The following is a 25,828-nucleotide window of genomic DNA, read 5'->3' on the forward strand; positions in this document are numbered from 1 at the left end:
GCAGGATTTTCAAAAGGTCGTAAATGATAACTCCACTGTTAATCAACAAATCGGTATGTAGCATTGATTTTGGCATTTTCAAGCGGCCGTTATGCCTATTTTGTTATTAAATAATTGTGCTAATTTGATTTCCGAAATCATGTTGACTTAGGAAATGTTAATATCTTAACGAGCAGTGCTTCTTGTGACTATTATGATGTTTGCGTGGGAATTTAAAAGCAAATCCATGTTAGTTGTCATAATTTAACAGTAGTTAATTTGCACTTGGAAAAGGAGGGTTTTAATTAACGAAAGAGTATATAACTCACCTTGAAACAGAAATGTAACAGACCGTGGCTGACGATATAGAGAGAGAGAGAGTGTGTGTACAGGACCAGAGTTAATTTTATGAAACATTTTAGCCTTTTCTATACTTGTGGTTATGAATGAGATGTATTCACTTGTTTTAACCATTTGTAACCTTACGGAACATTTGTTGATAAAATGATATACCGTTAGTTGCACCTAGTGTGATGTTACTACAAAGAAATGATCAATGCAACTGTAGCCTATTTGAGTTCTGCATATGTACAAATAACAACCTAAGAGTAAATAATGAAACTGTTGTATAGAATATGGCATATCAGATAGTAAATACAATTTCCTTAGGTGATTGCGGATTTGCAATGTGTCCTTGGCTTTTAACACCTGTGTGTCCACACAAGAATGTGTATGGGTAGTTCACACTTCATCATACATGGACTGTTCAAAATTGCTCCGTTCATTCCTCAGGCAATGTCCAGATTATAAATAGGGGTTTAAAATCCTAACACGTTAATAACAATTTAAAAAAAATCGATTTACTAAATAAAAACTCATTGTTTTTCTCTTTATATGTATGGCATCCTTGCTTTTTACTTAAAAAAATGTTCGGGACTATTTTCTTAGAATGTCTTTACTCAGCGGAAAGGTACCTGACAAATCAGTACAAGTTCAAGATAAGTCTATGTTAAGGTGTGTTTTCTAATAATTTTCAAATAGCGATATTGCCCTCTCGATGTTAGAGCCATCATCGACAGGCACTATTGCTTAATTACAGTGATGTGTATAATTAGACTGACAGATTGGGGAAGCAGTAGTTGGCATGACAACGTCAGCTAAGTTTTTGAACACGTTTGTATTTTCAAATCGCACGGGACATTGGGAGTGTAAATAGTTCTGTTTTCACTTTAGATACACTTTTGTTTCCAGTGCATTGGATCATTAGACGGCCCAGATTAAAGTTAACCTGTGATCCATAATGTGAGCTACGCAAGTTAAAAGGTTAATCTTTTTGGTCTGCTTAGCTTATTCTAACATTAGTATCTGCCCCACAACCTACCGTTTTAATTTGGTTGGATATTTCCCTATGGGGCTCTGTGTTCTTCTGTAGAATAGTTGTTAAGCAAAAAAAAGCTCAATTGCAATAATAAAAGGAATGTTAATGATTTTGCCAAAACATACATTTTCAACCAGAACATTTCATTCATATTACAATTTAAAATGTTCCGTACAATTTTTCCAAACGACCTGTGACAGAAATATAATGAGTTCTGGTTGTAAATCTCCCTCTCGACCTGTGAGGATATGAAGTAGCGAAAGGGAAAGGCTTTGGACAGGTTGTTATGACAGTTCATTCCCTGGGTCGGGAAGTCAATCAGCCTGGAAAAAGACAAGACTCCAGTGCGAGAATGTATTGACCTGGAAGGTAAACGAGGTAGCAGCTGCAGGCAATAAAATCAGCTGCAATCATTTACCAAGGGGTCATGCATAATCACATAAAAGGGGCTGGAGAATTGTAAATCTTTTCCTTCGCTTGGGTTTTGCTACGAGGAAACTGGAAGGACCGGGAGATTGCCCAAAATAATTAACGAAAGGAGTTTGTGAGTGTTTTGTTTGTTTGTCTGTTTAGTAATTGTCTGTGTGTGTTATCACTGGACGGCTAAACACAGATCCGGAGCTGTCGCCAAGGGCCAGCACGAAACCGGATCACCACTGCACTACCGTCACGAATAAACATTGTTATCAGCACTTGTTTCACTAATAGCACGTATTAAATTGTACTTCACCACAAGCACTGAGAGCACTCACTTTGGAACAGTGATCATGTGTGTCTAATTGTGTGTGTTTGTACCGTGTCTATTATTTGCGGGACTGCAACCCTTTGTTTCATTACTGTGCAATACACATTGTTGTGTATTGCCAGCTCTTTATTATTTACTGGCTGGTCATCAGACCATTGGATTATACACCATTAAATAAATCATTTTCACCCGTACTTTGTTGTCTGTGCGTTCTTGGAATTACTGTAACCGCACTGCACCTGCTATACACCTGCTACCACTTACCACTTTGCCACACGACCACACAGAGCGATTGCACAATACAAGCTGAATCGAAAACATGTTGATTTTAAAAATCACAAAAATACTCATTACCTGACGGATAGAAAGGTAAGGGTGCCATGCTAGGCATTACCTACGGCGGCACTAGACACAATCTCCTTAACATGACTTCATTTTGTGAACTGAACAGCGGCAACGTGTTTCTGCTCTTTACTGAGCAGTACGTCGTCCATGCACTCATCAGTAATTACTTCTATCTTTGTATAAACAGGAATGTATAATTAAGATGACTCGTATGAATGCTGGATTATGCACCAATTGTGCAGTCAATCATTATAATGTCATTTATACAAAAATACAACAAAAACATGTGGCTACCCCCCTCCCTCCCTCCCTCCAACAACATGAACAAATGAACTCCCCCTCCCGGGCAGCTACCCCCTTCCCTCCCACAACATGAACAAATGAACTCCCCCTCCCGGGCAGCTACCCCCTTCCCTCCCACAACATGAACAAATGAACTCCCCCTCCCGGGCAGCTACCCCCTTCCCTCCCACAACATGAACAAATGAACTCCCCCTCCCGGGCAGCTACCCCCTTCCCTCCCACAACATGAACAAATGAACTCCCCCTTCCCTCCCACAACATGAACAAATGTTTGTACTCGATCAGACAGAGTGACTTGAATCTTCTGGCTCTCTCAGAAATGAAAGGCAGTTTAATTTAAACGCACAGTGTTTGTGTGTCCACAGCCAGCGGCCAGAGCAGCAACACAGAATTTTTACATTTTACCTGGAAACTGTTCGAGACCTCGCATTAGAAGCACGGTATATGTGTTTGTTTTAATTTTCTAAATTGTATGAAAATAGAATAGAATTAAATCTACTCTGTATCTTCTTGTTATTATTACTAAATGTTAGTATTATGGTATAAATAAAATAAAATAAATGACACATTATTTTAAATGTTTTCTCCTAACCCCAAGTATAGATGAATCTGCTCCCTGACCCCCGGGCACCACCACAAATTGTACAAACCCGGCAGCTGTGGCTTTATCATGCCTCTCCGCACTTCACTCAGAACAACAGCTTACACAACACCTACATGTTGCCAGTCATGCCCTGCACTGATAACATAACCAATAAACACCACTCTACACTAAGCACAGCTACTCTACATGACACAGCTACACTAAGCACAGCTACACTACATGGCACATCTCCACTAAGCACAGCTACACTACATGACACAGCTCCACTAAGCACAGCTACACCACATGACACAGCTCCACTAAGCACAGCTACACCACATGACACAGCTCCACTAAGCACAGCTCCACTACATGACACAGCTACACTAAGCACAGCTACACTACATGACACAGCTCCACTAAGCACAGCTACACTACATGACACAGCTCCACTAAGCACAGCTACACTACATGACACAGCTCCACTGAGCACAGCTACACTACATGACACAGCTCCACTAAGCACAGCTCCACTACATGACACAGCTCCACTAAGCACAGCTCCACTACATGACACAGCTTCACTACATGACACAGCTCCACTAAGCACAGCTACACTACATGACACAGCTCCACTAAGCACAGCTCCACTAAATGACACAGCTCCACTAAGCACAGCTACACTACATGGCACATCTCCACTAAGCACAGCTACACTACATGACACAGTTCCACTAAGCACAGCTTTTTTTGGACTGGGCCGGACCGGAACAGCGTTCCCTTTCATTTCTATTTGCAGTGATGCTCCTTGGATTGTATTAACCATCTACCAATCAAACATCCAAAAACAATTATGAAAACAATGTTCACCAACAGTTTCTAATGTATTTTCTAACTCATAACATGGAGTGTGAGATTCAGCCTACCCGAGTGCAGTATCTGAGATGCTGGGTATGAAACACAAACCGGACCATGAGCCCTGAGTGCACACATGTCTAAAGTTTAAGGTAAATAGCACAGCGAATCGATTCCGGGTTTCGTATCCAGCCATTCTGAGTACAAAGAAAGGAAAGCAATTTCTTAAAATGTAAGATACCCAACTTCTGTAGTCACACTTTTAAATATGTAATGCAAATATAAAAAGACAAAATCATTCAAAGCTAACATGCAAATGAGGCCACACCTCAAACGTTATGTCGAGCCCTGGCACTAACGCAGACAGGAAAGCATGCCACCAGAATCGCATTACATGCAAAGGCAGTGTCCTCCCGTTGCTCCAAATGTTTTAATCACAATGAAGTGGTAAACGCCTTTTGTCTGAGTGTTAGAGGTTTGCCCCGTCATCAAAATCGGGCCCTCTGTTTTCAAACAGCCTCTAAATTATAATGTGCACCAACAATACGTATTTCAGACACAACAGAAAACACAACACACATTGTACTTGTTAACTATTCTTTCTGAATCCCTGTATGCTAAACTCTACTGCTGTAAGTAAGCCTTTTTATTATTTTGACAGCTACAGATTTAAAAAAAAAAACATTTGATGTACTACTTTTATTAAATCTACAAGAGCAGTTAACATCAGGTTTACTGTATTACACACCCATAGGCACAGCTACCATAGAAAACAAAACCGAGTTCCTGACAGTGAACAGTGTGTGTCTAATGCAGCTGCTGGACCCTGCAGGAGGCCTCGGACCCCTAAGTGTAAGACCCCCAGCCATTGCGAGCTAACCCAATCACCAACAGCCTCCCACTGAAGCACTCCAGCCACCTGCTGAACTGAATTCTCACAACCCTGTTTTCCCATACTGACTATCTGCATCACTAAAGAAAATTCCATGACAACCTGGCTGTCCAGTTAAATAAAACAAAACAAAAAAATCTGAAACCTTCATAGCCTCTCGAGATTCAAATCTTAAAATGGTGGCTTTTTGAAAGTGAGTCAGCGTATCTGTGAAATGTCAGACAGAAAAGCACAAATCTGCTGTAATAAAGCTCTAAAAACAGAATCTGAAATGAAGTACAAATCAGTTGCACATGGAGAATGTCTGTTTCAGTCCATTATTGCTTGAAAAAGTTTCAGCTTTCTGTACCACAGCGGGCCTAGGAAACACTCAAGGCCTCAGGGACCTGAACTTGTGAACTGCGTCACTGCGTAAGACAGAGCAGCGAGCTGCGTCTCTGAGTCCAAACTGAACTGCGTGACTGCGTAAGACAGAGCTACGAGGCTGTGGAGAGGCTGCGTCCCTGCTTCCAAACTGAACTGCGTCACTGCGTCTCTGAGTCCAAACTGAACTGCGTCACTGCGTAAGACAGAGCTCCGAGGCTGAGCCTTTCAGCAGCCCTGTAGTACAATCTCATCCTGTTCTGTGGAGGCCCTCGGCGCTCATCACATCTATTCTCTTTGTAGAACATACTGAACGGTGGGGCACTTCAGGAAGGGATTCATGATTTATGATTTTCATTGACTTATTTATGAAACTACTACTGTTATACTTTTCATTGTCAGTTTATGGCCAGGGTAAGCCAGTATGGCATTACAAATGTATTAATGTAAAAATTTTAATATTCTTCCAATAGCCGTTTGAAACACTCAACATGGAAGTCAATTGCCATTGATTGGTGCTGAATTGTGAACTGAGGGAAGGACAGCTTTTCTTGTTTTGAATCAACACGTTAATGAATGGATTTATTGAATACCTGCCAATCAATACTTCTTAAAGGCAATTCCGAGCACATTTCTGCACACCACTAATTCATTATGGTGGAACAAACAGGCACAGAATTTGATAAAGGGTTCCTCCATAACACCCCAAAAACCCAGCACCTGACTAATAGATCTCTGAGCATATTCGATTGCAAGAGCAAGGCAAACAACCGTCCTGTCTCCTTCCTACCCTTCCTCTCCAAAACCCTCGAACGGGCAGTACACCGCTAGCTCTCTGCTTTCCTGTCCAACCACTCTCTGCTCGACCCTCTCCATTCTGGATTCCGCTCTGCTCACTCCACTGAAACCGCCCTCCTGTCTGTCACTAACTCATTAAACTCTGCCCGAGCTGCCTCTCTCTCCTCTGTCCTAATTCTCCTCGACCTCTCTGCTGCCTTTGACACTGTTGATCACTCTATTCTACTATCCTCTCTCGCTGACCTGGGAATCTCTGGCACTGCTCTGGCCTGGTTCTCCTCCTACCTCTCCAACCGCACTTACCAGGTAACCTGGCGTGGAGCAACCTCCACACCTCACCCTCTCTTAACAGGAGTCCCCAAAGGGTCAGTCTTGGGTCCTCTCCTGTTCTCTCTCTACACCCGCTCCCTGGGCCCCCTCATCGCATCCTATGGTTTCTCATACCATTTCTATGCTGATGATGCTCAGATTTTCCTCTCCTTCCCCCCCCTCTGACTCCACCATCCCCTCCCTTATCTCTACCTGTCTGTCTGCTATCTCCTCCTGGATGCACTCGCATCACCTCAAACTCAACCTCTCTAAATCTGACCTCCTCTTCTTTCCCTCCTCCTCTGATCTCTCTATCTCCATTCCTCTGGAATCTACCACACTCTCTCCCTCCTCTTCAGCTAAGAACCTCAGAGTCACCCTGGACCCCTGCCTCTCGTATTCCCAGCACATCTCCACTTTGGCACGCACTTGCCGATTCTTCCTGAGCAGCAGTGTGGAGTAGTGGTTAGGGCTCTGGACTCTTGACCGGAGGGTTGTGGGTTCAATCCCCAGTGGGGGACACTGCTGTTGTACCCTTGAGCAAGGGTACAACATTGCTCCAGTAAAAACCCAACTGTATAAATGGGTAATTGTATGTAAAAATAATGCGATATCTGTATAATGTGAAATAATGTATAATGTGATATCTTGTAACAATTGTAAGTCGCCCTGGATAAGGGCTTCTGCTAAGAAATAAATAATAATAATAATAACATACGAAGAATCCAACCCTTCCTCACCAACTACACCACCCAGCTCCTTGTCCAGGCCCTGGTACTCTCCCGCCTAGACTACTGCAACTCCCTCCTGGCTGACCTCCCTGCGTGCGCCACCCGTCCGCTCCAGCTCATCCAGAACTCCGCTGCTCGCCTGGTGTTCTCTCTGCCTCACTTCTCCCATGCAACTCCACTACTCTGCTCACTCCACTGGCTCCCGATCACCGCTTGCATCCAGTTCAAGACTCTTGTACTCGCCTACAGATGCCTTGACCAGACTGCACCCAGCTACCTCCAGACCCTCATCTCTCCCTACACCCCCACTCGAACTCTCCGCTCCTCCTGCACTAGAAGACTGTACCTCCTCTACACTCCCCTGCCTCCAGAGCCCGCTCCTTCTCCACCCTCGCCCTGCAGTGGTGGAATGACCTTCCTACAGGACTGCCCAGTCCCTGACCACCTTCCGGCGCCTACTCAAGACTCACCTCTTCAGACAGCACCTGTAGAACTCCTCTTTTCCCTCTGGACACTTTATCACTCTTCCTTAATGCGCTTTACTTGCATTTATCTGCTCCCTATTTTACTGCATTTAATCCTGTACTTTAGAGTACTGTAATCTGCCCAAGTGTTATTCAAACTGTAGTATTTTGCATTTAATCGTATCCTGATGTGACTATCACTGACACTGTTATCTGCTCTGATATTGATTTGTATTTTGTAATATACTTGTACTTACTAGAACTGAGGTCATTGTATGTTTTGCTCATAATTGTATTAATACTAGGGGTGAGACCGAATAGTCGAACATTCGACTATTCGATAACGATGGCACCTATCGACAAGTGAATCCAACATTCGAAAGTTAAAAAAAAAAAAAAAATGCATATATTGATTTTATTTTAAAGCCTGTACTGCTGATTGGCTCTCTATGTAGCGGTAATGAAGATTGACTGGAGGGTGGGATTTGTTATTTCTTGTCTGTGATTGGCTAAACTAGAACGTACCTCGGCTAACGATGGCTTCCTCACAGAAAAGTTCTGCATGGCAATACTTTGACAAAGTAAATGAAAACACTGTTAAGTGTAAAATATGTGCAGTGCAATTAAACTACCACAAATCTACAACTGGTATGTTAACCCACCTAAAAGCCAAACACCCTTCTGTGACGCTAGCAACGACAGAAAAGGAAAGAGGACTGCAACAAACCGCCATTGCATCCTTTGCGGTGAGGCCTCGTCAGTGTGACAACGTACGTGCTGAAAAAACATCAGACCTTATTGCTAATATGGTGGCAAAGGACATGCTTCCCATAAGTTTTGTTGAAGGTGAGGGATTTCGGGAGTTGATGAAATTTGTGGAACCTGAATACACAGTCCATGCACGAAAAACCCTGCACTAAAACAATTACCACTCGACTCGAAAAAAATGCATGCCGATTCAGCGGCGTCTGTCCGCAGAAACTTGTCAAAGGCTGAGAAGGTGGTGATTACTACAGATGCGTGGACTGCACCGAATACCGAGTCGTACGTCATTGAGGATTGGGAAATGAAAAACGTAGTTCTACAGACTCGCGCCACGCCAGAGAGGCATACAGCAGAGAAACTCGCAAATGTGTTAAACACCGCTGTAGACCATTCGGGTTTAACTAGGGGGGAATCACTGCCTGTGTTCACGACAATGCCAGCAACATCATCTTCGGAGTTTGTTGAATGGGACTCGAATTTGTGCTTTGCACACACTCTGCAGCTCGCCTTCAACGATGGCTTTAAACTTGGTGCCATACATAATGTAGTCGGTGCGGCCATCCGTTTTGTGTCACATTTTTATCACAGCGCAATAGCTACTCAGGCTCTGAAGTTGAAACAAAAACAAACAACTCTGCCTGAGCACCGTCTGCTGCAGTATTGCCGGACCTGATGGACATGCTGATTTTTTTAAACAAGAATAAGTGAACATGATAATAATAATGGACATTGCTAGCCTAACTATTCCTAAAGTTTTTGTTAGGATTTTTTTTTGCTTCCATGGAAGGCTAGTGCGTTAATGCCACTCAGGCCTTTTTGTTCATTCATTTATTTATTAATATTATTAAGCTAGCTACATACATAGCAAGCTATTGCCTACAGGCTATTTATTTTTTATTCACTGGAACTCGAACGCACAGGTATGTTGCCGATTTGATTTAACGTAGACCGGTAGTCTGAATGTTGTGTGTGGTTTGAAAACGTGGGAAAAGTAAATCGTTTAGTTAAGTGGATTGTATACATTAGCTAGCTAGATAGTCTAATACATTTTGTATTTCGCTGTTATGACCGGAAAACATTATTGCCACAAGGATGCTAATGTTAAGGCATTTGCCTCGCAGCTCACATTGCTAAACTATTATTGAATGAAAATTAAATTAATAATTGAATAAAAATTATACAGGAGACGCCCATATTTTATAAGCAAGCGTTCCTTTTTTTTTTTTAATTGTCACAACCTTTATAGTTCATTTGAAATTGTAATTAACGGAAAAGCTAAAAGCTTGTGACAATATCGGTAAAAAAAATAACACTTGCTTGCAAAATACGAGAGTCTCACACGAGAGTTGACAGGTATGCTTATGTTATTGCTGCTGTTACTATGGCATTTCTGTATGTTTCCTAATAGGAAGGTGTTTTTTTACATAGCCTAATGTTTATTTAACAAAGTTGTTAAAGTTGTTGTGTTAGCTAAGTATTTTAAAATAAAGTTCAGAATTTATTGCAATTGCAAAAATTGTCACTTTGCATTATTTCGCATTTAATGTACGTCACATTTTGAATGGGGGGCGGCGGAGTGGGGAGGGGGGGGACGACTATTCGATTAGTCGACCTCAACAGCTGTGGAATTATCGATAGTCAAAATATTTGTCGTGCACATCCCTAATTAATACTTGTACTGTGATTCTTGAAATGTATTTTTAGTTTATGACTGTAAGTCGCCCTGGATAAGGGTGTCTGCTAAGAAATAAATAATAATAATAATAATAATAATAATAATAATAGCCTTTGAGTTGTGATTCATAGTATTATCATCTTAGGTCAATAGTAATTGTTATAAATGAGGGTGTGGTTGTATACCTCATGGAAATGTAGAGATACCAAATAAAATGTCATACCATGCAAGAAATACCTAGCTCAGTAACTAGCTTGCTGGGGCTGTGTAACATGTAATGATAGGTCATGTTAAAGCTATAAAACTGGACAAATCAGTTTACAAGCTCAATCACAAATATGATAACTACAGTACCTGCAATCCTCAGCTGTACTCCTCTCCACTGCTAAACTGTATTAAACTGCTTCCTTCTTGGTCACAGGCAGCTTCCTAAACCCAAGCGCTGAGGAGCCCTTTACTCTGGGATATGCCTTCAAGCGTGGCGTCAGCCCACTCCTCAGAATCCACCAACTTCTGCATTTAAAAAGGAGAGAAGGTAATACTCAAGCAAGACCAGATGTGTTGTTTATAATAGTGGTTCAGCCTTTTACAATAACATCTAGATGTGTTCAAGTGGCTAACTCTTTCTTCTTATTAGAATGGCTGGTGTTTCAGAATGAAAATTAAAGAGCAATACAGTTTAAGACATTAAGTCAAGAAGACAAATGTTTCAGCAAATACCTCTGCTTATAACCTTAGTCTTCTCGACTTCAGTTTCGTAGCTTTTTTCCCCCATATAAACTGCACTTATTCGTATATATATACTTTTTTGCTATAGAACACAAACATTGTATAAATAACATATTGGTTTTAATCAGCTATGCAGCTACTCCAATCTGTGCTCATTGCATTGTGCCAGTTTGCTCCCTGTTCCATGCTGCTGTCTGCTAAACACATTCCAGTTTGCATGCCTCCTGTAGAGGGGTCTCCCCTCTAGAAAAACACTTTGAAGTAAGAGGTGCGACGCAAGTGAACCCTGGAAATAAACCGCCTGTCTGTGCCTACCTGTATCACACATAGTGCATTACATCTAGAACAGCTTGTCAGCTGGGATGAAACTTGGTAAGGATATTCTGTAGCACTTATTAGGAGTATCACTGGCCGTCTGTATGTATCAATCTTACATTTTTACATACAGTACATGTAGAGGCCCACTTATCCAGCTGTGATGGGACTTGGTGTAACGGGCAGTGTTGTGTGCCATTACGGGTTGTGTCCTGTCCCGTCAGTGAGGTGAGATGCAGTTAAAAGCTCTAAAACCACGAATGCAGACGAGCCCGGCTCTTTTGCACAGTGGTGTAGACGCTCGCTTCCCAGCCTCCGTCCTGTTACATTAAGGCCATTCTTTAGCACAAGTTATTCACTGTCCATCTGCATGTATATCTCTACAGATCTGCTTTGTGATCTCTTCTTCAATGCAAGTTATTAAGAGCATCAGACATGGGGGTAAAGGAGGTGCCTGGTATGCATGTCTGTGTGTTAAACTTATGTTTGCCCATTGCATACAGCAGCTGTAGGTCATGGTAAACCTCTGACTATATTACAATCTGGGGGGCGTGTGGAGGAGCCTGTGTGTGTGTGCGCGTGTGTGTGTGTGTGTGTGTTCACATATCTCTGTCTGCTTTTACTTGTATGAGAAAGAATCCAGTAAGATGCCTGCAGTGTGTGTAAAGTAAATCCATGTTTATTTTATTTTTGTCTTCAGGAGATCAACCACACTGTTAAAATGTTTTGGTTTTTTTTCATTCTTTAACAAATGGTTGTATTTAAATATTTCATGAAATGTGTTTTTTACAGAAAATATGATATATACAGACGTGCTCAAATTTGTTGGTACCCCTCCACAAAAAACGAAGAATGCATAATTTTCTCTGAAATAACTTGAAACTGACAAAAGTAATTGGCATCCACCATTGTTTATTCCATATTTAATAGAAATCAGACTTTGCTTTTGATTTTTTATTCAACATAATATTGTAAATAATAAAACAAATGAAAATGGCATGGACAAAAATGATGGCACCGCTAACCTAATATTTTGTTGCACAACCTTTAGAGGCAATCACTGCAATCAAACGTTTTCTGTAGCTCTCAATGAGACTTCTGCACCTGTTAACAGGTAGTTTGGCCCACTCTTCCTGAGCAAACTGCTCCAGCTGTCTCAGGTTTGATGGGTGCCTTCTCCAGACTGCACGTTTCAGCTCTTTCCATAGATGTTCGATAGGATTCAGATCAGGACTCATAGAAGGCCACTTCAGAATAGTCCAATGTTTTGTTCTTATCCATTCTTGGGTGCTTTTAGCTGTGTGTTTTGGGTCATTATCCTGTTGGAGGACCCATGACCTGCGACTGAGACAGAGCTTTCTGACACTGGGCAGTACGTTTCGCTCCAGAATGCCTTGATAGTCTTGAGATTTAATTGTGCCCTGCACAGATTCAAGGCACCCTGTGCCAGGTGCAGCAAAGCAGCTCCAAAACATAACCGAGCCTCCTCCATGTTTCACTGTAGGTATGGTGTTCTTTTCTTTGAAAGCTGCATTTTTTCGTCTGTGAACGTAGAGCTGATGTGACTTGCCAAAAAGCTCCAGTTTTGACTCATCTGTCCAAAGGACATTCTCCCAGAAGGATTGTGGCTTGTCAATATGCATTTTAGCAAATTCCAGTCTGGCTTTTTTATGTTTTTCTGTCAAAAGTGGAGTCCTCGGGTCTTCTTCCATGGAGCCCACTTTCGCTCAAAAAGCGACGGATGGTGCAATCAGAAACTGACGTACCTTCACCTTGGAGTTCAGCTTGTATCTCTTTGGCAGTTATCCTTGGTTCTTTTTCTACCATTCGCACTATCCTTCTGTTCAATCTGGGGTCGATTTTCCTGTTGCGGCCGCGCCCAGGGAGGTTGGCTACAGTTCCATGGACCTTAAACTTCTTAATAATATTTGCAACTGTTGTCACAGGAACATCAAGCTGCTTGGAGATGGTCTTGTAGCCTTTACCTTTACCATGCTGGTCTATTATTTTCTTTCTGATCTCAGACAACTCTCTCCTTTGCTTTCTCTGGTCCATGTTCAGTGTGGTGCACACAATGATACCAAACAGCACAGTGACTACTTTTCTCCATTTAAATAGGCTGAATGACTGATTACAAGATTGGAGACATGTGTGATACTAATTAAAGAAACCAATAAGTTTGAAATATCACTATAATCCAATTATTTATTATCTTTTCTAAGGGGTACCAACAAATGTGTCCAGGCCATTTTAGAATATCTTTGTAGAATAAGCAATAATTCATCTCTTTTCACAGCTTCTTTGCTTTATTCTATGACATACCAAAGGCATGCAAGTATACATGATAAAATAGCTTTTAATTTCATCACTTTTCAGGAGGAATGAAGCATTATTTCAATGAGCATTATTTCAATGAGCTGTAAGGGTACCAACAAATTTATTAAGAAGTTTAAGGTCCATGGAACTGTAGCCAACCTCCCTGGGCGTGGCCGCAAGAGGAAAATCGACCCCAGAGTGAACAGAAGGATAGTGCGAATGGTAGAAAAAGAACCAAGGATAACTGCCAAAGAGATACAAGCTGAACTCCAAGGTGAAGGTACGTCGGTTTCTGATCGCACCATCCGTCGCTTTTTGAGCGAAAGTGGGCTCCATGGAAGAAGACCCAGGATGACTCCACTTTTGAAAGAAAAACATAAAAAAGCCAGACTGGAATTTGCTAAAATGCATATTGACAAGCCACAATCCTTCTGGGAGAATGTCCTTTGGACAGAGGAGTCAAAACTGGAGCTTTTTGGCAAGTCACATCAGCTCTATGTTCACAGACGAAAAAATGAAGCTTTCAAAGAAAAGAACACCATACCTACAGTGAAACATAGAGGAGGCTCGGTTATGTTTTGGGGCTGCTTTGCTGCGCCTGGCACAGGGTGCCTTGAATCTGTGCAGGGCACAATGAAATCTCAAGACTATCAAGGCATTCTGGAGCGAAACGTACTGCCCAGTGTCAGAAAGCTCTGTCTCAGTCGCAGGTCATGGGTCCTCCAACAGGATAATGACCCAAAACACACAGCTAAAAGCACCCAAGAATGGATAAGAACAAAACATTGGACTATTCTGAAGTGGCCTTCTATGAGTCATGATCTGAATCCTATCGAACATCTATGGAAAGAGCTGAAACGTGCAGTCTGGAGAAGGCACCCATCAAACCTGAGACAGCTGGAGCAGTTTGCTCAGGAAGAGTGGGCCAAACTACCTGTTAACAGGTGCAGAAGTCTCATTGAGAGCTACAGAAAACGTTTGACTGCAGTGATTGCCTCTAAAGGTTGTGCAACAAAATATTAGGTTACCGGTCCCATCATTTTTGTCCATGCCATTTTCATTTGTTTTATTATTTACAATATTATGTTGAATAAAAAATCAAAAGCAAAGTCTGATTTCTATTAAATATGGAATAAACAATGGTGGATGCCAATTACTTTTGTCAGTTTCAAGTTATTTCAGAGAAAATTGTGCATTCGTTTTTTGTGGAGGGGTACCAACAAATTTGAGCACGTCTATATATATATATATATATATATATATATATATATATATATATATATATCTATATATATATATATATATATCTATATATATATATATATAAATAATAATTCTTTTTTTTGGTTATAATTTGTATTTGTGTGTGGTTGTAATCACTCCTTGACAGCTGTATTTTGTTTTACTATATTTTTGTAAATATGTTTCGATTTGTTATTTTTATTCCGCTTTTTTGTTTTGTTTTGTTTTTTTTTAAATGGCATTTCCAATGATTCCGGCCTGCGCACTTTCCCGGCCCTTCAGAGACTCACTCCTTGGAATCTCTTGGTGCTGCCGGCGTGTGTCTGGTAAGTGTTTTGCTAAGCCGGTCATATAAGGATTAAATAAAACAACTCCACACCATTTTTTAGTTGCAAACACTCACACTTTCTAAATATTTTTTGTTATTTCAAAAAGTTGAGCATTAAAACGATATGGTAGGCTATATATTTTGCTCCACTGTTCTGTTTTAATATTGTTCTGTAGGCTAACCTTTACTGTGTTTTGAATTGAATTTTGAAGAAACTAAGGTTCTCGTGTAAACAGTTGCCTCTACGTTTAGAAATCTAAAGCTTACAGCTGCCTAAACTACTAGTTGTAAATATAAGTAAGGACTAAGTGTTCACATTCATGTCTATCTTACCTAACGCAACTCCTGTCAAATTAGCAGTGTGTTATCGTTTCTGATGCTAACAGTCTCTCCCCTGCAGGCCGGCGGCGTCTCTGTGGCAGGCCTTTCGCGCTCAGCTTTAAAATACGTCATCACTGTCGACGTCACACCCCTATCACGTGACAACTGGCACAGAAGGCGTGTTTAATGTGTTGTTTTTTATTTATTAACCACAATCTCTGCAGTCAGAATATTGAATACATTCTAAACAACTGCAAGCGGGATTCAACATCCTCGCTGCAGGGATTGTTGTAGATCTACATGTAGCTGATTATGAAGACTTCATCATAACTGTGACTGTAACAACCACTAATGTAATACTCTATGAAATCAACCCACTCTGACCCAACCCCAGCCCCAACCCCAGCTTAAAATCTAACCTCAAACTCAATACCTAACCCTAAACCTAACCTTTAAGAAACACCTGATGCCCTCAGCACACTTTCTAGGGTATATTCCTTTGTGCTGCATGCCGACGCGGGAGAAGATTGTTTTTCGTTTGTTAAACTCGTCAGTACTGTACTTGGATTATATGTTGAAGCGTTTTAATGGGCCGTCTACGCAAATACTATTTAAAAGTACCTCTAAAAAAACTCGAATCGACTCTTTAAAAACATCAAGCCATTAAACTAATAAAGTGGCCTGGTGTAAAACTAGAATAATCGTTTCCTCCACCTATGGAGTACTAAAGGCTTGTGCGTTGAGGCACTGCCACAGCTTTGCTGTATCAGACCTCTCCACGCTCGGAACTAAAGCTTACACAAAACCTACATGTTGCCTGTCGTGCTATGCACTGATTAATAATAATAATAATAATAATAATAATAATAATAATAATAATAATAATAATAATAATAATAATAATGACCACAGCGTTACTCTAAGCACAGTTACAATATATGACACAAAAGTAATTACCTTGAGCAGGGTTCAGAATCATAAAATGGAAGCGTCCTGAAAGAGGTTCAGTTAGTTTCAGTTTCAGTTTAGGTTTCTGAAAAGGTTCCACGCATTTCCTGTTAGTCTTTTTCACTGCACAAAACGCTGACAAAGACGGACGCACTAGCTGATTACTGAAACGGGAGGATAGTGGACTGGACCTGACCTGACCGGCTGAGCGATCCCTCGCCTTTCTATTTTGCATTTGGGCTCCTTGGATTTTATGAACCTTATATCAATCAAGCATCCAAAACAATTACGAAAAAAATAATGTTTTTACTGAGTTTCCTGATGTATTTTCTAACTCATATCATGGAGTGTGAGAATCAGCCTACCCGTGTGCAGTATCTGAAATGCTGGGTATGAAACACAAACCGGACCATGAGCCCTGAGTGCGCACCTGTATGAAGTTTAAGTGACCAGACGTCCCGTTTTGGAACGGAAGTGTCTTCTGACAGTCCGAAACTCGCTCTCCCCGTCTGTTTAACTCAACTCTTATCCTGAACGTCGTTTCCATCACTTTTCTGCTGTTTTCCGACAGGTGGAATGGGTGCAATTTACAGAAGTCTCGGAATAACGATGCAGTATTTAAATGAGAAACCTGTATGTTAATGATGCAAATGACAGTTTGTATGTCATTTCAGCATTTCAATGGGCAGGTGGGATTAAGTTATAAAGGTGGAGTGTGTGAGATACGGAAAAAGAAGAGAAGATACATTTAATAGAACACAATACATCAGACAGCTCATATTTTAATGTAGTCTCGTCTTTGAATGTATACTGTATTAAATTATAGTTTCGGTTCTGGAGGATATTTTATGCCAAAATGAAAAATAAATTAATTAATACATAAATAAATATAGAAATTAATAAATACATGTCTAAAATAGATAAATACTGTATGTATTCTTTATTTCTATATGTGTTTATTTATTCATTTATGTATTCGTTTCTGTATTTATTTTTCATTTTAGCATAGCAGATACATTATTCCTTTCATCCTCTGAAATCGCAGCACACTGGGCTCCATCGCCACAGCAGTCAGAGTCACTGCACCCACATCAGAGCCTTTTTTAGACGGAGCCTGTTTGAAATAGGTTCCCATCTCTATTAGGACTCGTATGGACAGGCGGAACACCTTTAGACGGAAAAGACTCAATCCGACCACAGTAACCCTTTCGATTTTTGCACGAGGTTATGTTAATTAGGACCCACTTCATTTGCATGACATTCCTCACACTGTCGGAATTGGGGTCTTGCGACTTCGCATCCTTCCTGGACATTTTTGTTTTTTGCTCGGAACACGAAAAACAGTCTATTACTTTCTGGATCTGCATAATCATTGTTACAATCCAAGGATGTTGACTGCTGTGCTCTGATGTAATTTGTGTGATGTTTATAATAATGCTTTCTCAAAGAATTGACGGTTCCAAACTGTTTTCTGCAGTTTTCCACACTACATCCTCATAGTGAAATGAGAAATGTGTTGGTGAGCAAGCGCTAAATGAGACAAATATTTTTTAACTGTGTACTTTATGACACTACAATAAGTACATTTGTATCAATTTTGCACCTGTAAATGTTGTTTGAGAAAAAGGAAAACTGCTGTGTACCAAAACGATCTATAAGAAAGAAGAAAAAAAGAAAAGGATATTTCAGGATTTCAGGTACTTAAAAAGGTAGAATAATTGATTACAAATCAATTATCAGGACGTTTCGGACTACAAGCCTTTTCTTTTTTTCTTTTTTCTTATATATATATTGTGCTTCGGTACTGTTTAAAAAAAAAAAAAAACCTGCTCATTGCTAATTGGTGTTGAACAAGGCTAGCCTACAGACGACAACTCCCCTTCAGTCGCTTCAAAATGTAAAACCCGGACTTAAAATATGTGGAATTTTTTTTGTTTCTCAAAAACATTAAAATGGCAAATATGAAATAAATAATTAAAATAGATTTAGAATATACCCGCATCCACCACAGCGAGCCGTTAGCCTTTTTGAAAGTGAACGCTCTGAGAATCCAGCTCTGAAACTCGAGCGGCCACAGTGTGCTCGAGCGCCCCGAAATTCATCGCCTCTGCGTTTAGGAACGATACCACAGAGCGCGCCGTTTATTTTAGGAACGGCTAGATTGCACTCGGACACTGAGATTGAGTTTATGAACGCACCCGAACAACACTGAAAAAGAAGGAACACTTTCTAGCGCTGAAACGGTTACGTCTGAGGTAAATTTACAAATGGCTTTACAATAACATCTTTTAACGTCATTCGATATATATATATATATATTTTCTATTGGCTAAAAATGATAAAGAATTGTTTTTTAAAGAAACGGGCTAGTCCTAACAAATGAATGTCTTATATATACATTACATACATAGTGTAAGAATCTATACATCACTACCACAAATTAAGCCACACTCTACAGTACAGTATTTTAACGTTATTATTTTTAAAATATTACAAAGTAAATAAAAATAATGGGAAGCTATCGTTTCAAAAATTGTTTCAGATTGTATGGTTGAACAGAGGTTGAATCTTTAATCGTAGTCTACTTACAGTGAAGCCATTAAAGTTACTAAATGTATCTCAGATGTAATTGTTACATCATCTAGAATTCGGCGTTAATCAATAAAACATATTACATACGAACAAAAGTAATAATAACAATTATGACCCGACTGCATTTTATCGGCTTTCGGAGCTGCGCCTTCAAAAAAAAAAGAAACTTCCAGAAGTGTCTTTTTTTTTTCCTTCAGTTCTGACTATTTGATTATCGTTTTCACTCATTGGTAAAATTACCTCAAAAATATAAAATTGGCCCACATAATTAACAAAAGCAAAACCTTTTTTTGTTTACTCATGAATGTTCTACAGTTATCTTTTTTAAAAGTTAATCATCGATTAACCATTTTAAAAATCAAGTATAATACAAATGAACATCATTAGGATTATTAACAGATCTTACCCACCTCAACACTGGTCGCTGTGAAGAAAACACCGGGCTCGAGCGGTGTGGGTTCCTTGGCAGCGATTGGTTGAGGAGGCACTCTCTGTTGCTGGGGCATCTCCAAGGGGAAAGCTCACTGTACGTTGACCTCTGTGGACTGTTTCTGCTTTAGTAACGTATCTATAGCTTGAAAGTCTCAAACAGATTCTCCTCAGCGATGTATGACAAATGTTATGTAGTGTGTTATATGTAAATGTTACATATTCATTTGTTATATTATTTTTTTAATTAGCTAAAGATAATGTCGTTATCCAAGCCGTTACATGACTGCAATCAATAAAAAATCATGTTATATTATTCAATATGATTAAAGGGGCTTAAAAACCGTTAAACCTTAAAGCAGGACACAGGTTTTTTTTTTTTTCATATAGTGTGAATGAGTACAATGACACACTAACATATTGTTTTAAAACAAAGTGTTAGTAACTCAGGTTCCGAGTCCTCACTGGTGTACTGGTCTTTTTGAATGCATAAGTGGTGTATTGAAACACTTTTGTGTAGACATCATTGGTTAAAATGGGACATTAAAGTCAAAACATTCTGGAAGTATTTTGTTTATTTACATTATCAATTTAAATTCTCTCTCTCGGTATGTTATGAAATTGGAGATGGTGGCCTCTATACTCAAAGCGTTTTCCACAAATTCGGTATGATCAAGACTTTTTCTAAAAGGAATACAATACAATTGAAACTTAAAATGTAATAAGTCACAGTGCGCAGTGTTTATTTTATTGATACTCTGTATGAGTCAGTCATTTTCCATTACTTATACGGCTCATCCCCTACTAACTCACCCTCCTTCTCCACCTTCTCGCCCCTCTCAGACTCTGACCTCTACTCCCTGCTCCAGGGTCACAAACCCACCACGTGTGCCCGGACCCCCTCCCCACTCACCTCTTTCAAGCTGCTGCTCATGCTCTACTTCCCTTCATCTCCTCCCTTCTCAACACCTCTCTACTTTCTGGTCTCTTTCCCTCTGCCTTCAAAAAAGCCTCTATCACTCCCCTCCTCAAAAAACCTACCCTCGACCCCACCTCCCTCCAGAGCTACCGTCCTGTCTCCCTCCTACCCTTCCTCTCCAAAACCCTCAAGCTGACTGTACACTGCCAGCTCTCTGCTTTCCTGTCCAACCACTCTCTGCTCGACCCTCTCCAATCTGGCTTCCGCTCTGCTCACTCCAGTGAAATCGCCCTCCTGTCTGTCACCAACTCACTTAAGTCTGCCCGAGCTGCCTCTCTCTCCTCTGTCCTAATTCACCTCAACCTCTCTGCTGCCTTTCGCACTGTTGATCACTCTATTCTACTATCATCTCTCGCTGACCTGGGGATCTCTGGCACTGCTCTGGCCTGGTTCTCCTCCAACCGCACTTACCAGGTAACCTGGCGTGGAGCAACCTCCACACCTCAATCTCTCTTAACAGGAGTCCCCCAAGGGTCAGTCTTGGGTCCTCTCCTATTCTCTCTCTACACCCGCTCCCTGGGCCCCCTCATCGCATCCTATGGTTTCTCATACCATTTCTATGCTGATGATGCTCAGATTTTCCTCTCCTTCCCCACCTCTGACTCCACCATCTCCTTCCGTATCTCTACCTGTCTGTCTGCTATTTCCTCCTGGATGCACTCGCATCACCTCAAACTCAACCTCTCTAAATCTGACCTCCTTTCCCTCCTCCTCCCCCTCCTCTGATCTCTCTATCTCTGTTCCTCTGGAATCTACCACACTCTCTCCCTCTTCCTCCGCTAAGAACCTCGGAGACACCCTGGACCCCTGCCTCTCTTATTCCCAGCACATCGCCACTCTGGCACGCACTTTGCCGATTCTTCCTGAGCAACATCCGAAGAATCAGACCCTTCCTCACCAACTACGCCACCCAGCCCCTGGTCCAGGCCTTGGTACTCTCCCGCCTAGACTACTGCAACTCCCTCCTGGCTGGCCTTCCTGCGTCCGCCACCCGTCCGCTCCAGCTCATCCAGAACTCCGCTGCTCGCCTGGTGTTCTCTCTGCCTCGCTTCTCCCATGCAACTCCACTACTCCGCTCACTCCACTGGCTCCCGATCACCACTCGCATCCAGTTCAAGACTCTTGTACTAGCCTACAGATGCCTTGACCAGACTGCACCCAGCTACCTCCAGACCCTCATCTCTCCCTACACCCCCACTCGACCTCTCTGCTCTGCCTGCACTAGAAGACTGGCTCTACCTCCTCTACGCTCCCCTGCCTCCAGAGCCCGCTCCTTCTCCACCCTCGCTCCGCAGTGGTGGAATGACCTTCCTACAGATGTCAGGACTGCCCAGTCCCTGACCACATTCCGGCGCCTCCTTAAGACTCACCTCTTTAGACAGCACCTGTAGAACTCCTCTGTTTTTCCCCTAGGACACTATCACCCTTCCTTAAATGCGCTTTATTTGTTCTTATCTGCCCCCTATTTTACTGCATTTAATCCTGTACTTCAGAGTACTGTAATCTGCCAAGTGTTTAATCTGTATTTTGTATTTAATCATATCCTGATGTAACTATCACTGTCACTGTTATCTGCTGTATTATTGAATTGTATTTTGTCACACTTGTACTTGCTTGAACCAAAGTAATTGTATTTATCTTGCTCTTATTGTATTATTACTTGTACTGTAACACTTGAAATGTATTTGCTTACGATTGTAAGTCGCCCTGGATAAGGGCGTCTGCTAAGAAATAAATAATAATAATAATAATAATAATATGTGGACGTTTACCTTCATAAAAAATCATGCTAACAGCGAATCTGTGGAAAACGCTAGATAAGAACCATTGAAGAACCATATTGAAGAACCATTGAAGAACCATATTCTAATCGGAAGAACCTCTGAAAAACCAATTTATAGTCAAATGATTCAGAAAGAACACAGAAGAACCCCAGCAAAGCATATGGTTTAATACAGAACCCAGAAGAACCCCATAGAACCCTGGAGGTGCGACTTCGAACCCTCAAGAACCATTTTTTGGTTGCTTATTCATTTTCATAAAGTGCAACAGGATAGCATAGTTTATGCCAAAATGAATAAATAAACAAATGTCTATATATTCATTTATTGGTTTTATTTATTTTTACATAACCGGGTAAATGAAACTGTAATTGAATTAATACAGAACATACATTTACATTAAAATAGGAAATGTCTAACTTTACTTGATTTCCCTCTTTGTCTTGATTATTTGTTTACTTAGCAGACGTCTTTATCCAAGGCGACTTACAGAGACTAGGGTGTGTGAACTATGCATCAGCTGCAGAGTCACTTATAATTACATCTCACCTGAAAGACAGAGCACAAGGAGGTGAAGTGACTTGCTCAAGGTCACACAATAAGTCAGTGGTTGAGGTGGGATTTGAACCAGGGACCTCCTGGTTACAAGCTCTTTTCTTTAACCACTGGAGCACACAGCCTCCTGTGTACTTGCTTTACTATTGTGTTCTATTAAATGTCTTCTCTTCTTTCTCCGTATCCTGAAATGCGTTTGTTTTGTTGTTCTCTGCCTTTACTACCATTCAATCCCACCTGTCCATTGATTGAGACCCTGAAATGATGTAAAAACTGTCATTTGCCTCATTAACATATAGGATTCTCATTTAAGTACTGAATAGTTTCGGCCAATTGAGCACCGCCCTCTGGAAGCTCCCGTCCTCGGTCGGCTGTGGAATAGCCTGGACTCGAACCGGCGACGTCCAGGCGCATCCTGCACTCCACGCAGAGCGCCTTTACCGGATTGACGGAAACAACGTTCAGGATAAGAGTCGGATTAAAACAGACAGAGCCAGTGAGTTTCAGACTGTTGGAAGACACACTTGATATTCAGTGCCATAAAGTCTGTGAAGTGCAGCGCCTGTTTAAACCTGACAGCTTTGTTGTCACTATTACAGATGAAAATGGACTAGAATTTGTACCCTTAAACTACAATGAAGAAACAAAAAATCACAAAGCTTTTTCTGAAATAAATAAAGAAAGCCACCATGGATGTATGTGTGCGGTGCCCGGTAATCCTATGTGCCCTGTCTTGAGTTTTAAAAATGACTTTAACAAAAAAAAAAAAACCTTGATGCTGGCAGTTTCTTCTTTCATCCATGCTAAATCCCCTTATGTCACTCAAATCAGTGTTTCTCCACCCTGGTTCTGGGGACCCCCTGTGTCTGCTGGTTTTCATGCCAACTGAGCTCTCAGTTACTTAACGAGACCCTTAATTAAACGGATAATTTGCTTAATTAGACCTTTTTACTTGTTTTCATATCTTAAACAGTAGCAGAGTTCAAGTTACTTATAAGGTGTTACAGCTAACTTGAAATCTGAAACAACAATGCTTTGGGGATATGACTGCACACGGTCCAGACTGATACTGTCTGTAGGCAGTGCTCCACACCGCTGCAAGCTGCGTGCTGCTCTGGTTGTGTGACTGCATGTGATCCAGACTGATACTGTCTGTAGGCAGTGCTCCACACCGCTGCAAGCTGCGTGCTGCTCTGGTTGTGTGACTGCACGCGGTCCAGACTGATACTGTCTGTAGGCAGTGCTCCACACCGCTGCAAGCTGCGTGCTGCTCTGGTTGTGTGACTGCACACGGTCCAGACTGATACTGTCTGTAGGCAGTGCTCCACACCGCTGCAAGCTGCGTGCTGCTCTGGTTGTGTGACTGCACGTGATCCAGACTGATACTGTCTGTAGGCAGTGCTCCACACCGCTGCAAGCTGCGTGCTGCTCTGGTTGTGTGACTGCACGCGGTCCAGACTGATACTGTCTGTAGGCAGTGCTCCACACCGCTGCAAGCTGTGCGCTGCTCTGGTTGTGTGACTGCACGCGGTCCAGACTGATACTGTCTGTAGGCAGTGCTCCACACCGCTCCAAGCTGCGTGCTGCTCTGGTTGTGTGACTGCACACGGTCCAGACTGATACTGTCTGTAGGCAGTGCTCCACACCGCTGCAAGCTGCGTGCTGCTCTGGTTGTGTGACTGCATGTGATCCAGACTGATACTGTCTGTAGGCAGTGCTCCACACCGCTGCAAGCTGCACGCTGCTCTGGTTGTGTGACTGCACGCGGTCCAGACTGATACTGTCTGTAGGCAGTGCTCCACACCGCTGCAAGCTGCGTGCTGCTCTGGTTGTGTGACTGCACGTGGTCCAGACTGATACTGTCTGTAGGCAGTGCTCCACACCGCTGCAAGCTGCGTGCTGCTCTGGTTGTGTGACTGCACGCGGTCCAGACTGATACTGTCTGTAGGCAGTGCTCCACACCGCTGCAAGCTGCGTGCTGCTCTGGTTGTGTGACTGCACGTGATCCAGACTGATACTGTCTGTCGGCAGTGCTCCACACCGCTGCAAGCTGCGTGCTGCTCTGGTTGTGTGACTGCACGCGGTCCAGACTAGACACCCGGCCTGGTAACCTCGGTGCTTACGCCCCTGGTGCTCGGTGCCTTCAGTGCTCGACGCTCCGGCACCCTCGGTGCTCAACACTCGGTGCTTCAATACCCTCGGTGCTTGGACGCTCCCTGCATCAGTGCTGTCGGTGCATAGGCATCTTGGAGCCTCGACACCTCAATGCTTCGATACACTTGGTGCTTGGACGCTCCCTGCATCAGTGCTGTTGGTGCATAGGCACCTTGGAGCCTCGACACCTCAATGCTTCGATACACTTGATGCTTGGACGCTCCCTGCATCAGTGCCATCGGTGCATAGGCACCTTGGAACCTCGACACCTCAGTGCTTCGATGCCCTCTCTCGGTGCCCTCGGTGCTCAACACTCGGTTCTTCAGTGCCCTCGGTGCTTGGACGCTCCCCTGCATCAGTGCCATCGGTGCATCGGCACCTGAGAGCCTCGGTGTTTCGACACCCTCGGTGCTCCAGAACCTCAACTGTGCTCAAAAGATTATGACAACCAATCAGAGCGGGGATTTTCCTTATACTACTAGGTTGGTGCCGGCGATATACTTCACAGTGTAGTTGCATTCAGTTATGGCTAAAATAAATAAACGAAAAATTGATATTGAGCATTGACGGAAATATACTGCTTTATTGAAGACGGAGGATTGAATATATGTTTAATTTGTAATGGGAAAGTTGCAGTGCCAAAGGAATTCTACTTGAAGAGGCACTACAACACTAAACATTCCAGTTTTAATGAATACACAGGAGAACCACACAGGAGAACTACGCACACAAACATGCAGATCTTAAATGACAGTTATCTGCCCAGCAAAACGTCTTCCAGAAGGTGCAGAAAGAATCAAAAACTGTAATGGAGGTAAGCTATGAAATTGCTTCATTGCAAAGACATATAGGCCTTTCACCGATGGAGATTTTGTGAAAGACTGCTTATTAATAGCATGTGAAAAACTATGTCCTACTGAAGCTCTGAACTTTAAAAAAATCTTGAATCGTGTG

At 42.0% G+C, this 25,828-nt stretch overlaps 1 protein-coding gene across 1 annotated transcript in view; it reads right to left on the minus strand.

The window, feature by feature from the left end:
* The window catches only part of LOC117969223 (NACHT, LRR and PYD domains-containing protein 12-like), a 243,786-nt gene extending 227,216 nt beyond the window's left edge, over positions 1 to 16,570 (minus strand). The window contains exons 1-2 of the mRNA XM_059026730.1: positions 16,394 to 16,570; positions 10,540 to 10,698 (exon numbers count right to left, since the gene is read on the minus strand). The gene's annotated coding sequence lies outside the window, so the exon portion shown is untranslated. The remainder of the gene's footprint in view (positions 1 to 10,539; positions 10,699 to 16,393) is intronic.
* Between the last annotated feature and the right edge of the window lie 9,258 nt (positions 16,571 to 25,828).

This window comes from Acipenser ruthenus, chromosome 7 (genome assembly GCF_902713425.1).
Source record: "Acipenser ruthenus chromosome 7, fAciRut3.2 maternal haplotype, whole genome shotgun sequence".
Taxonomy (NCBI): domain Eukaryota; kingdom Metazoa; phylum Chordata; class Actinopteri; order Acipenseriformes; family Acipenseridae; genus Acipenser; species Acipenser ruthenus.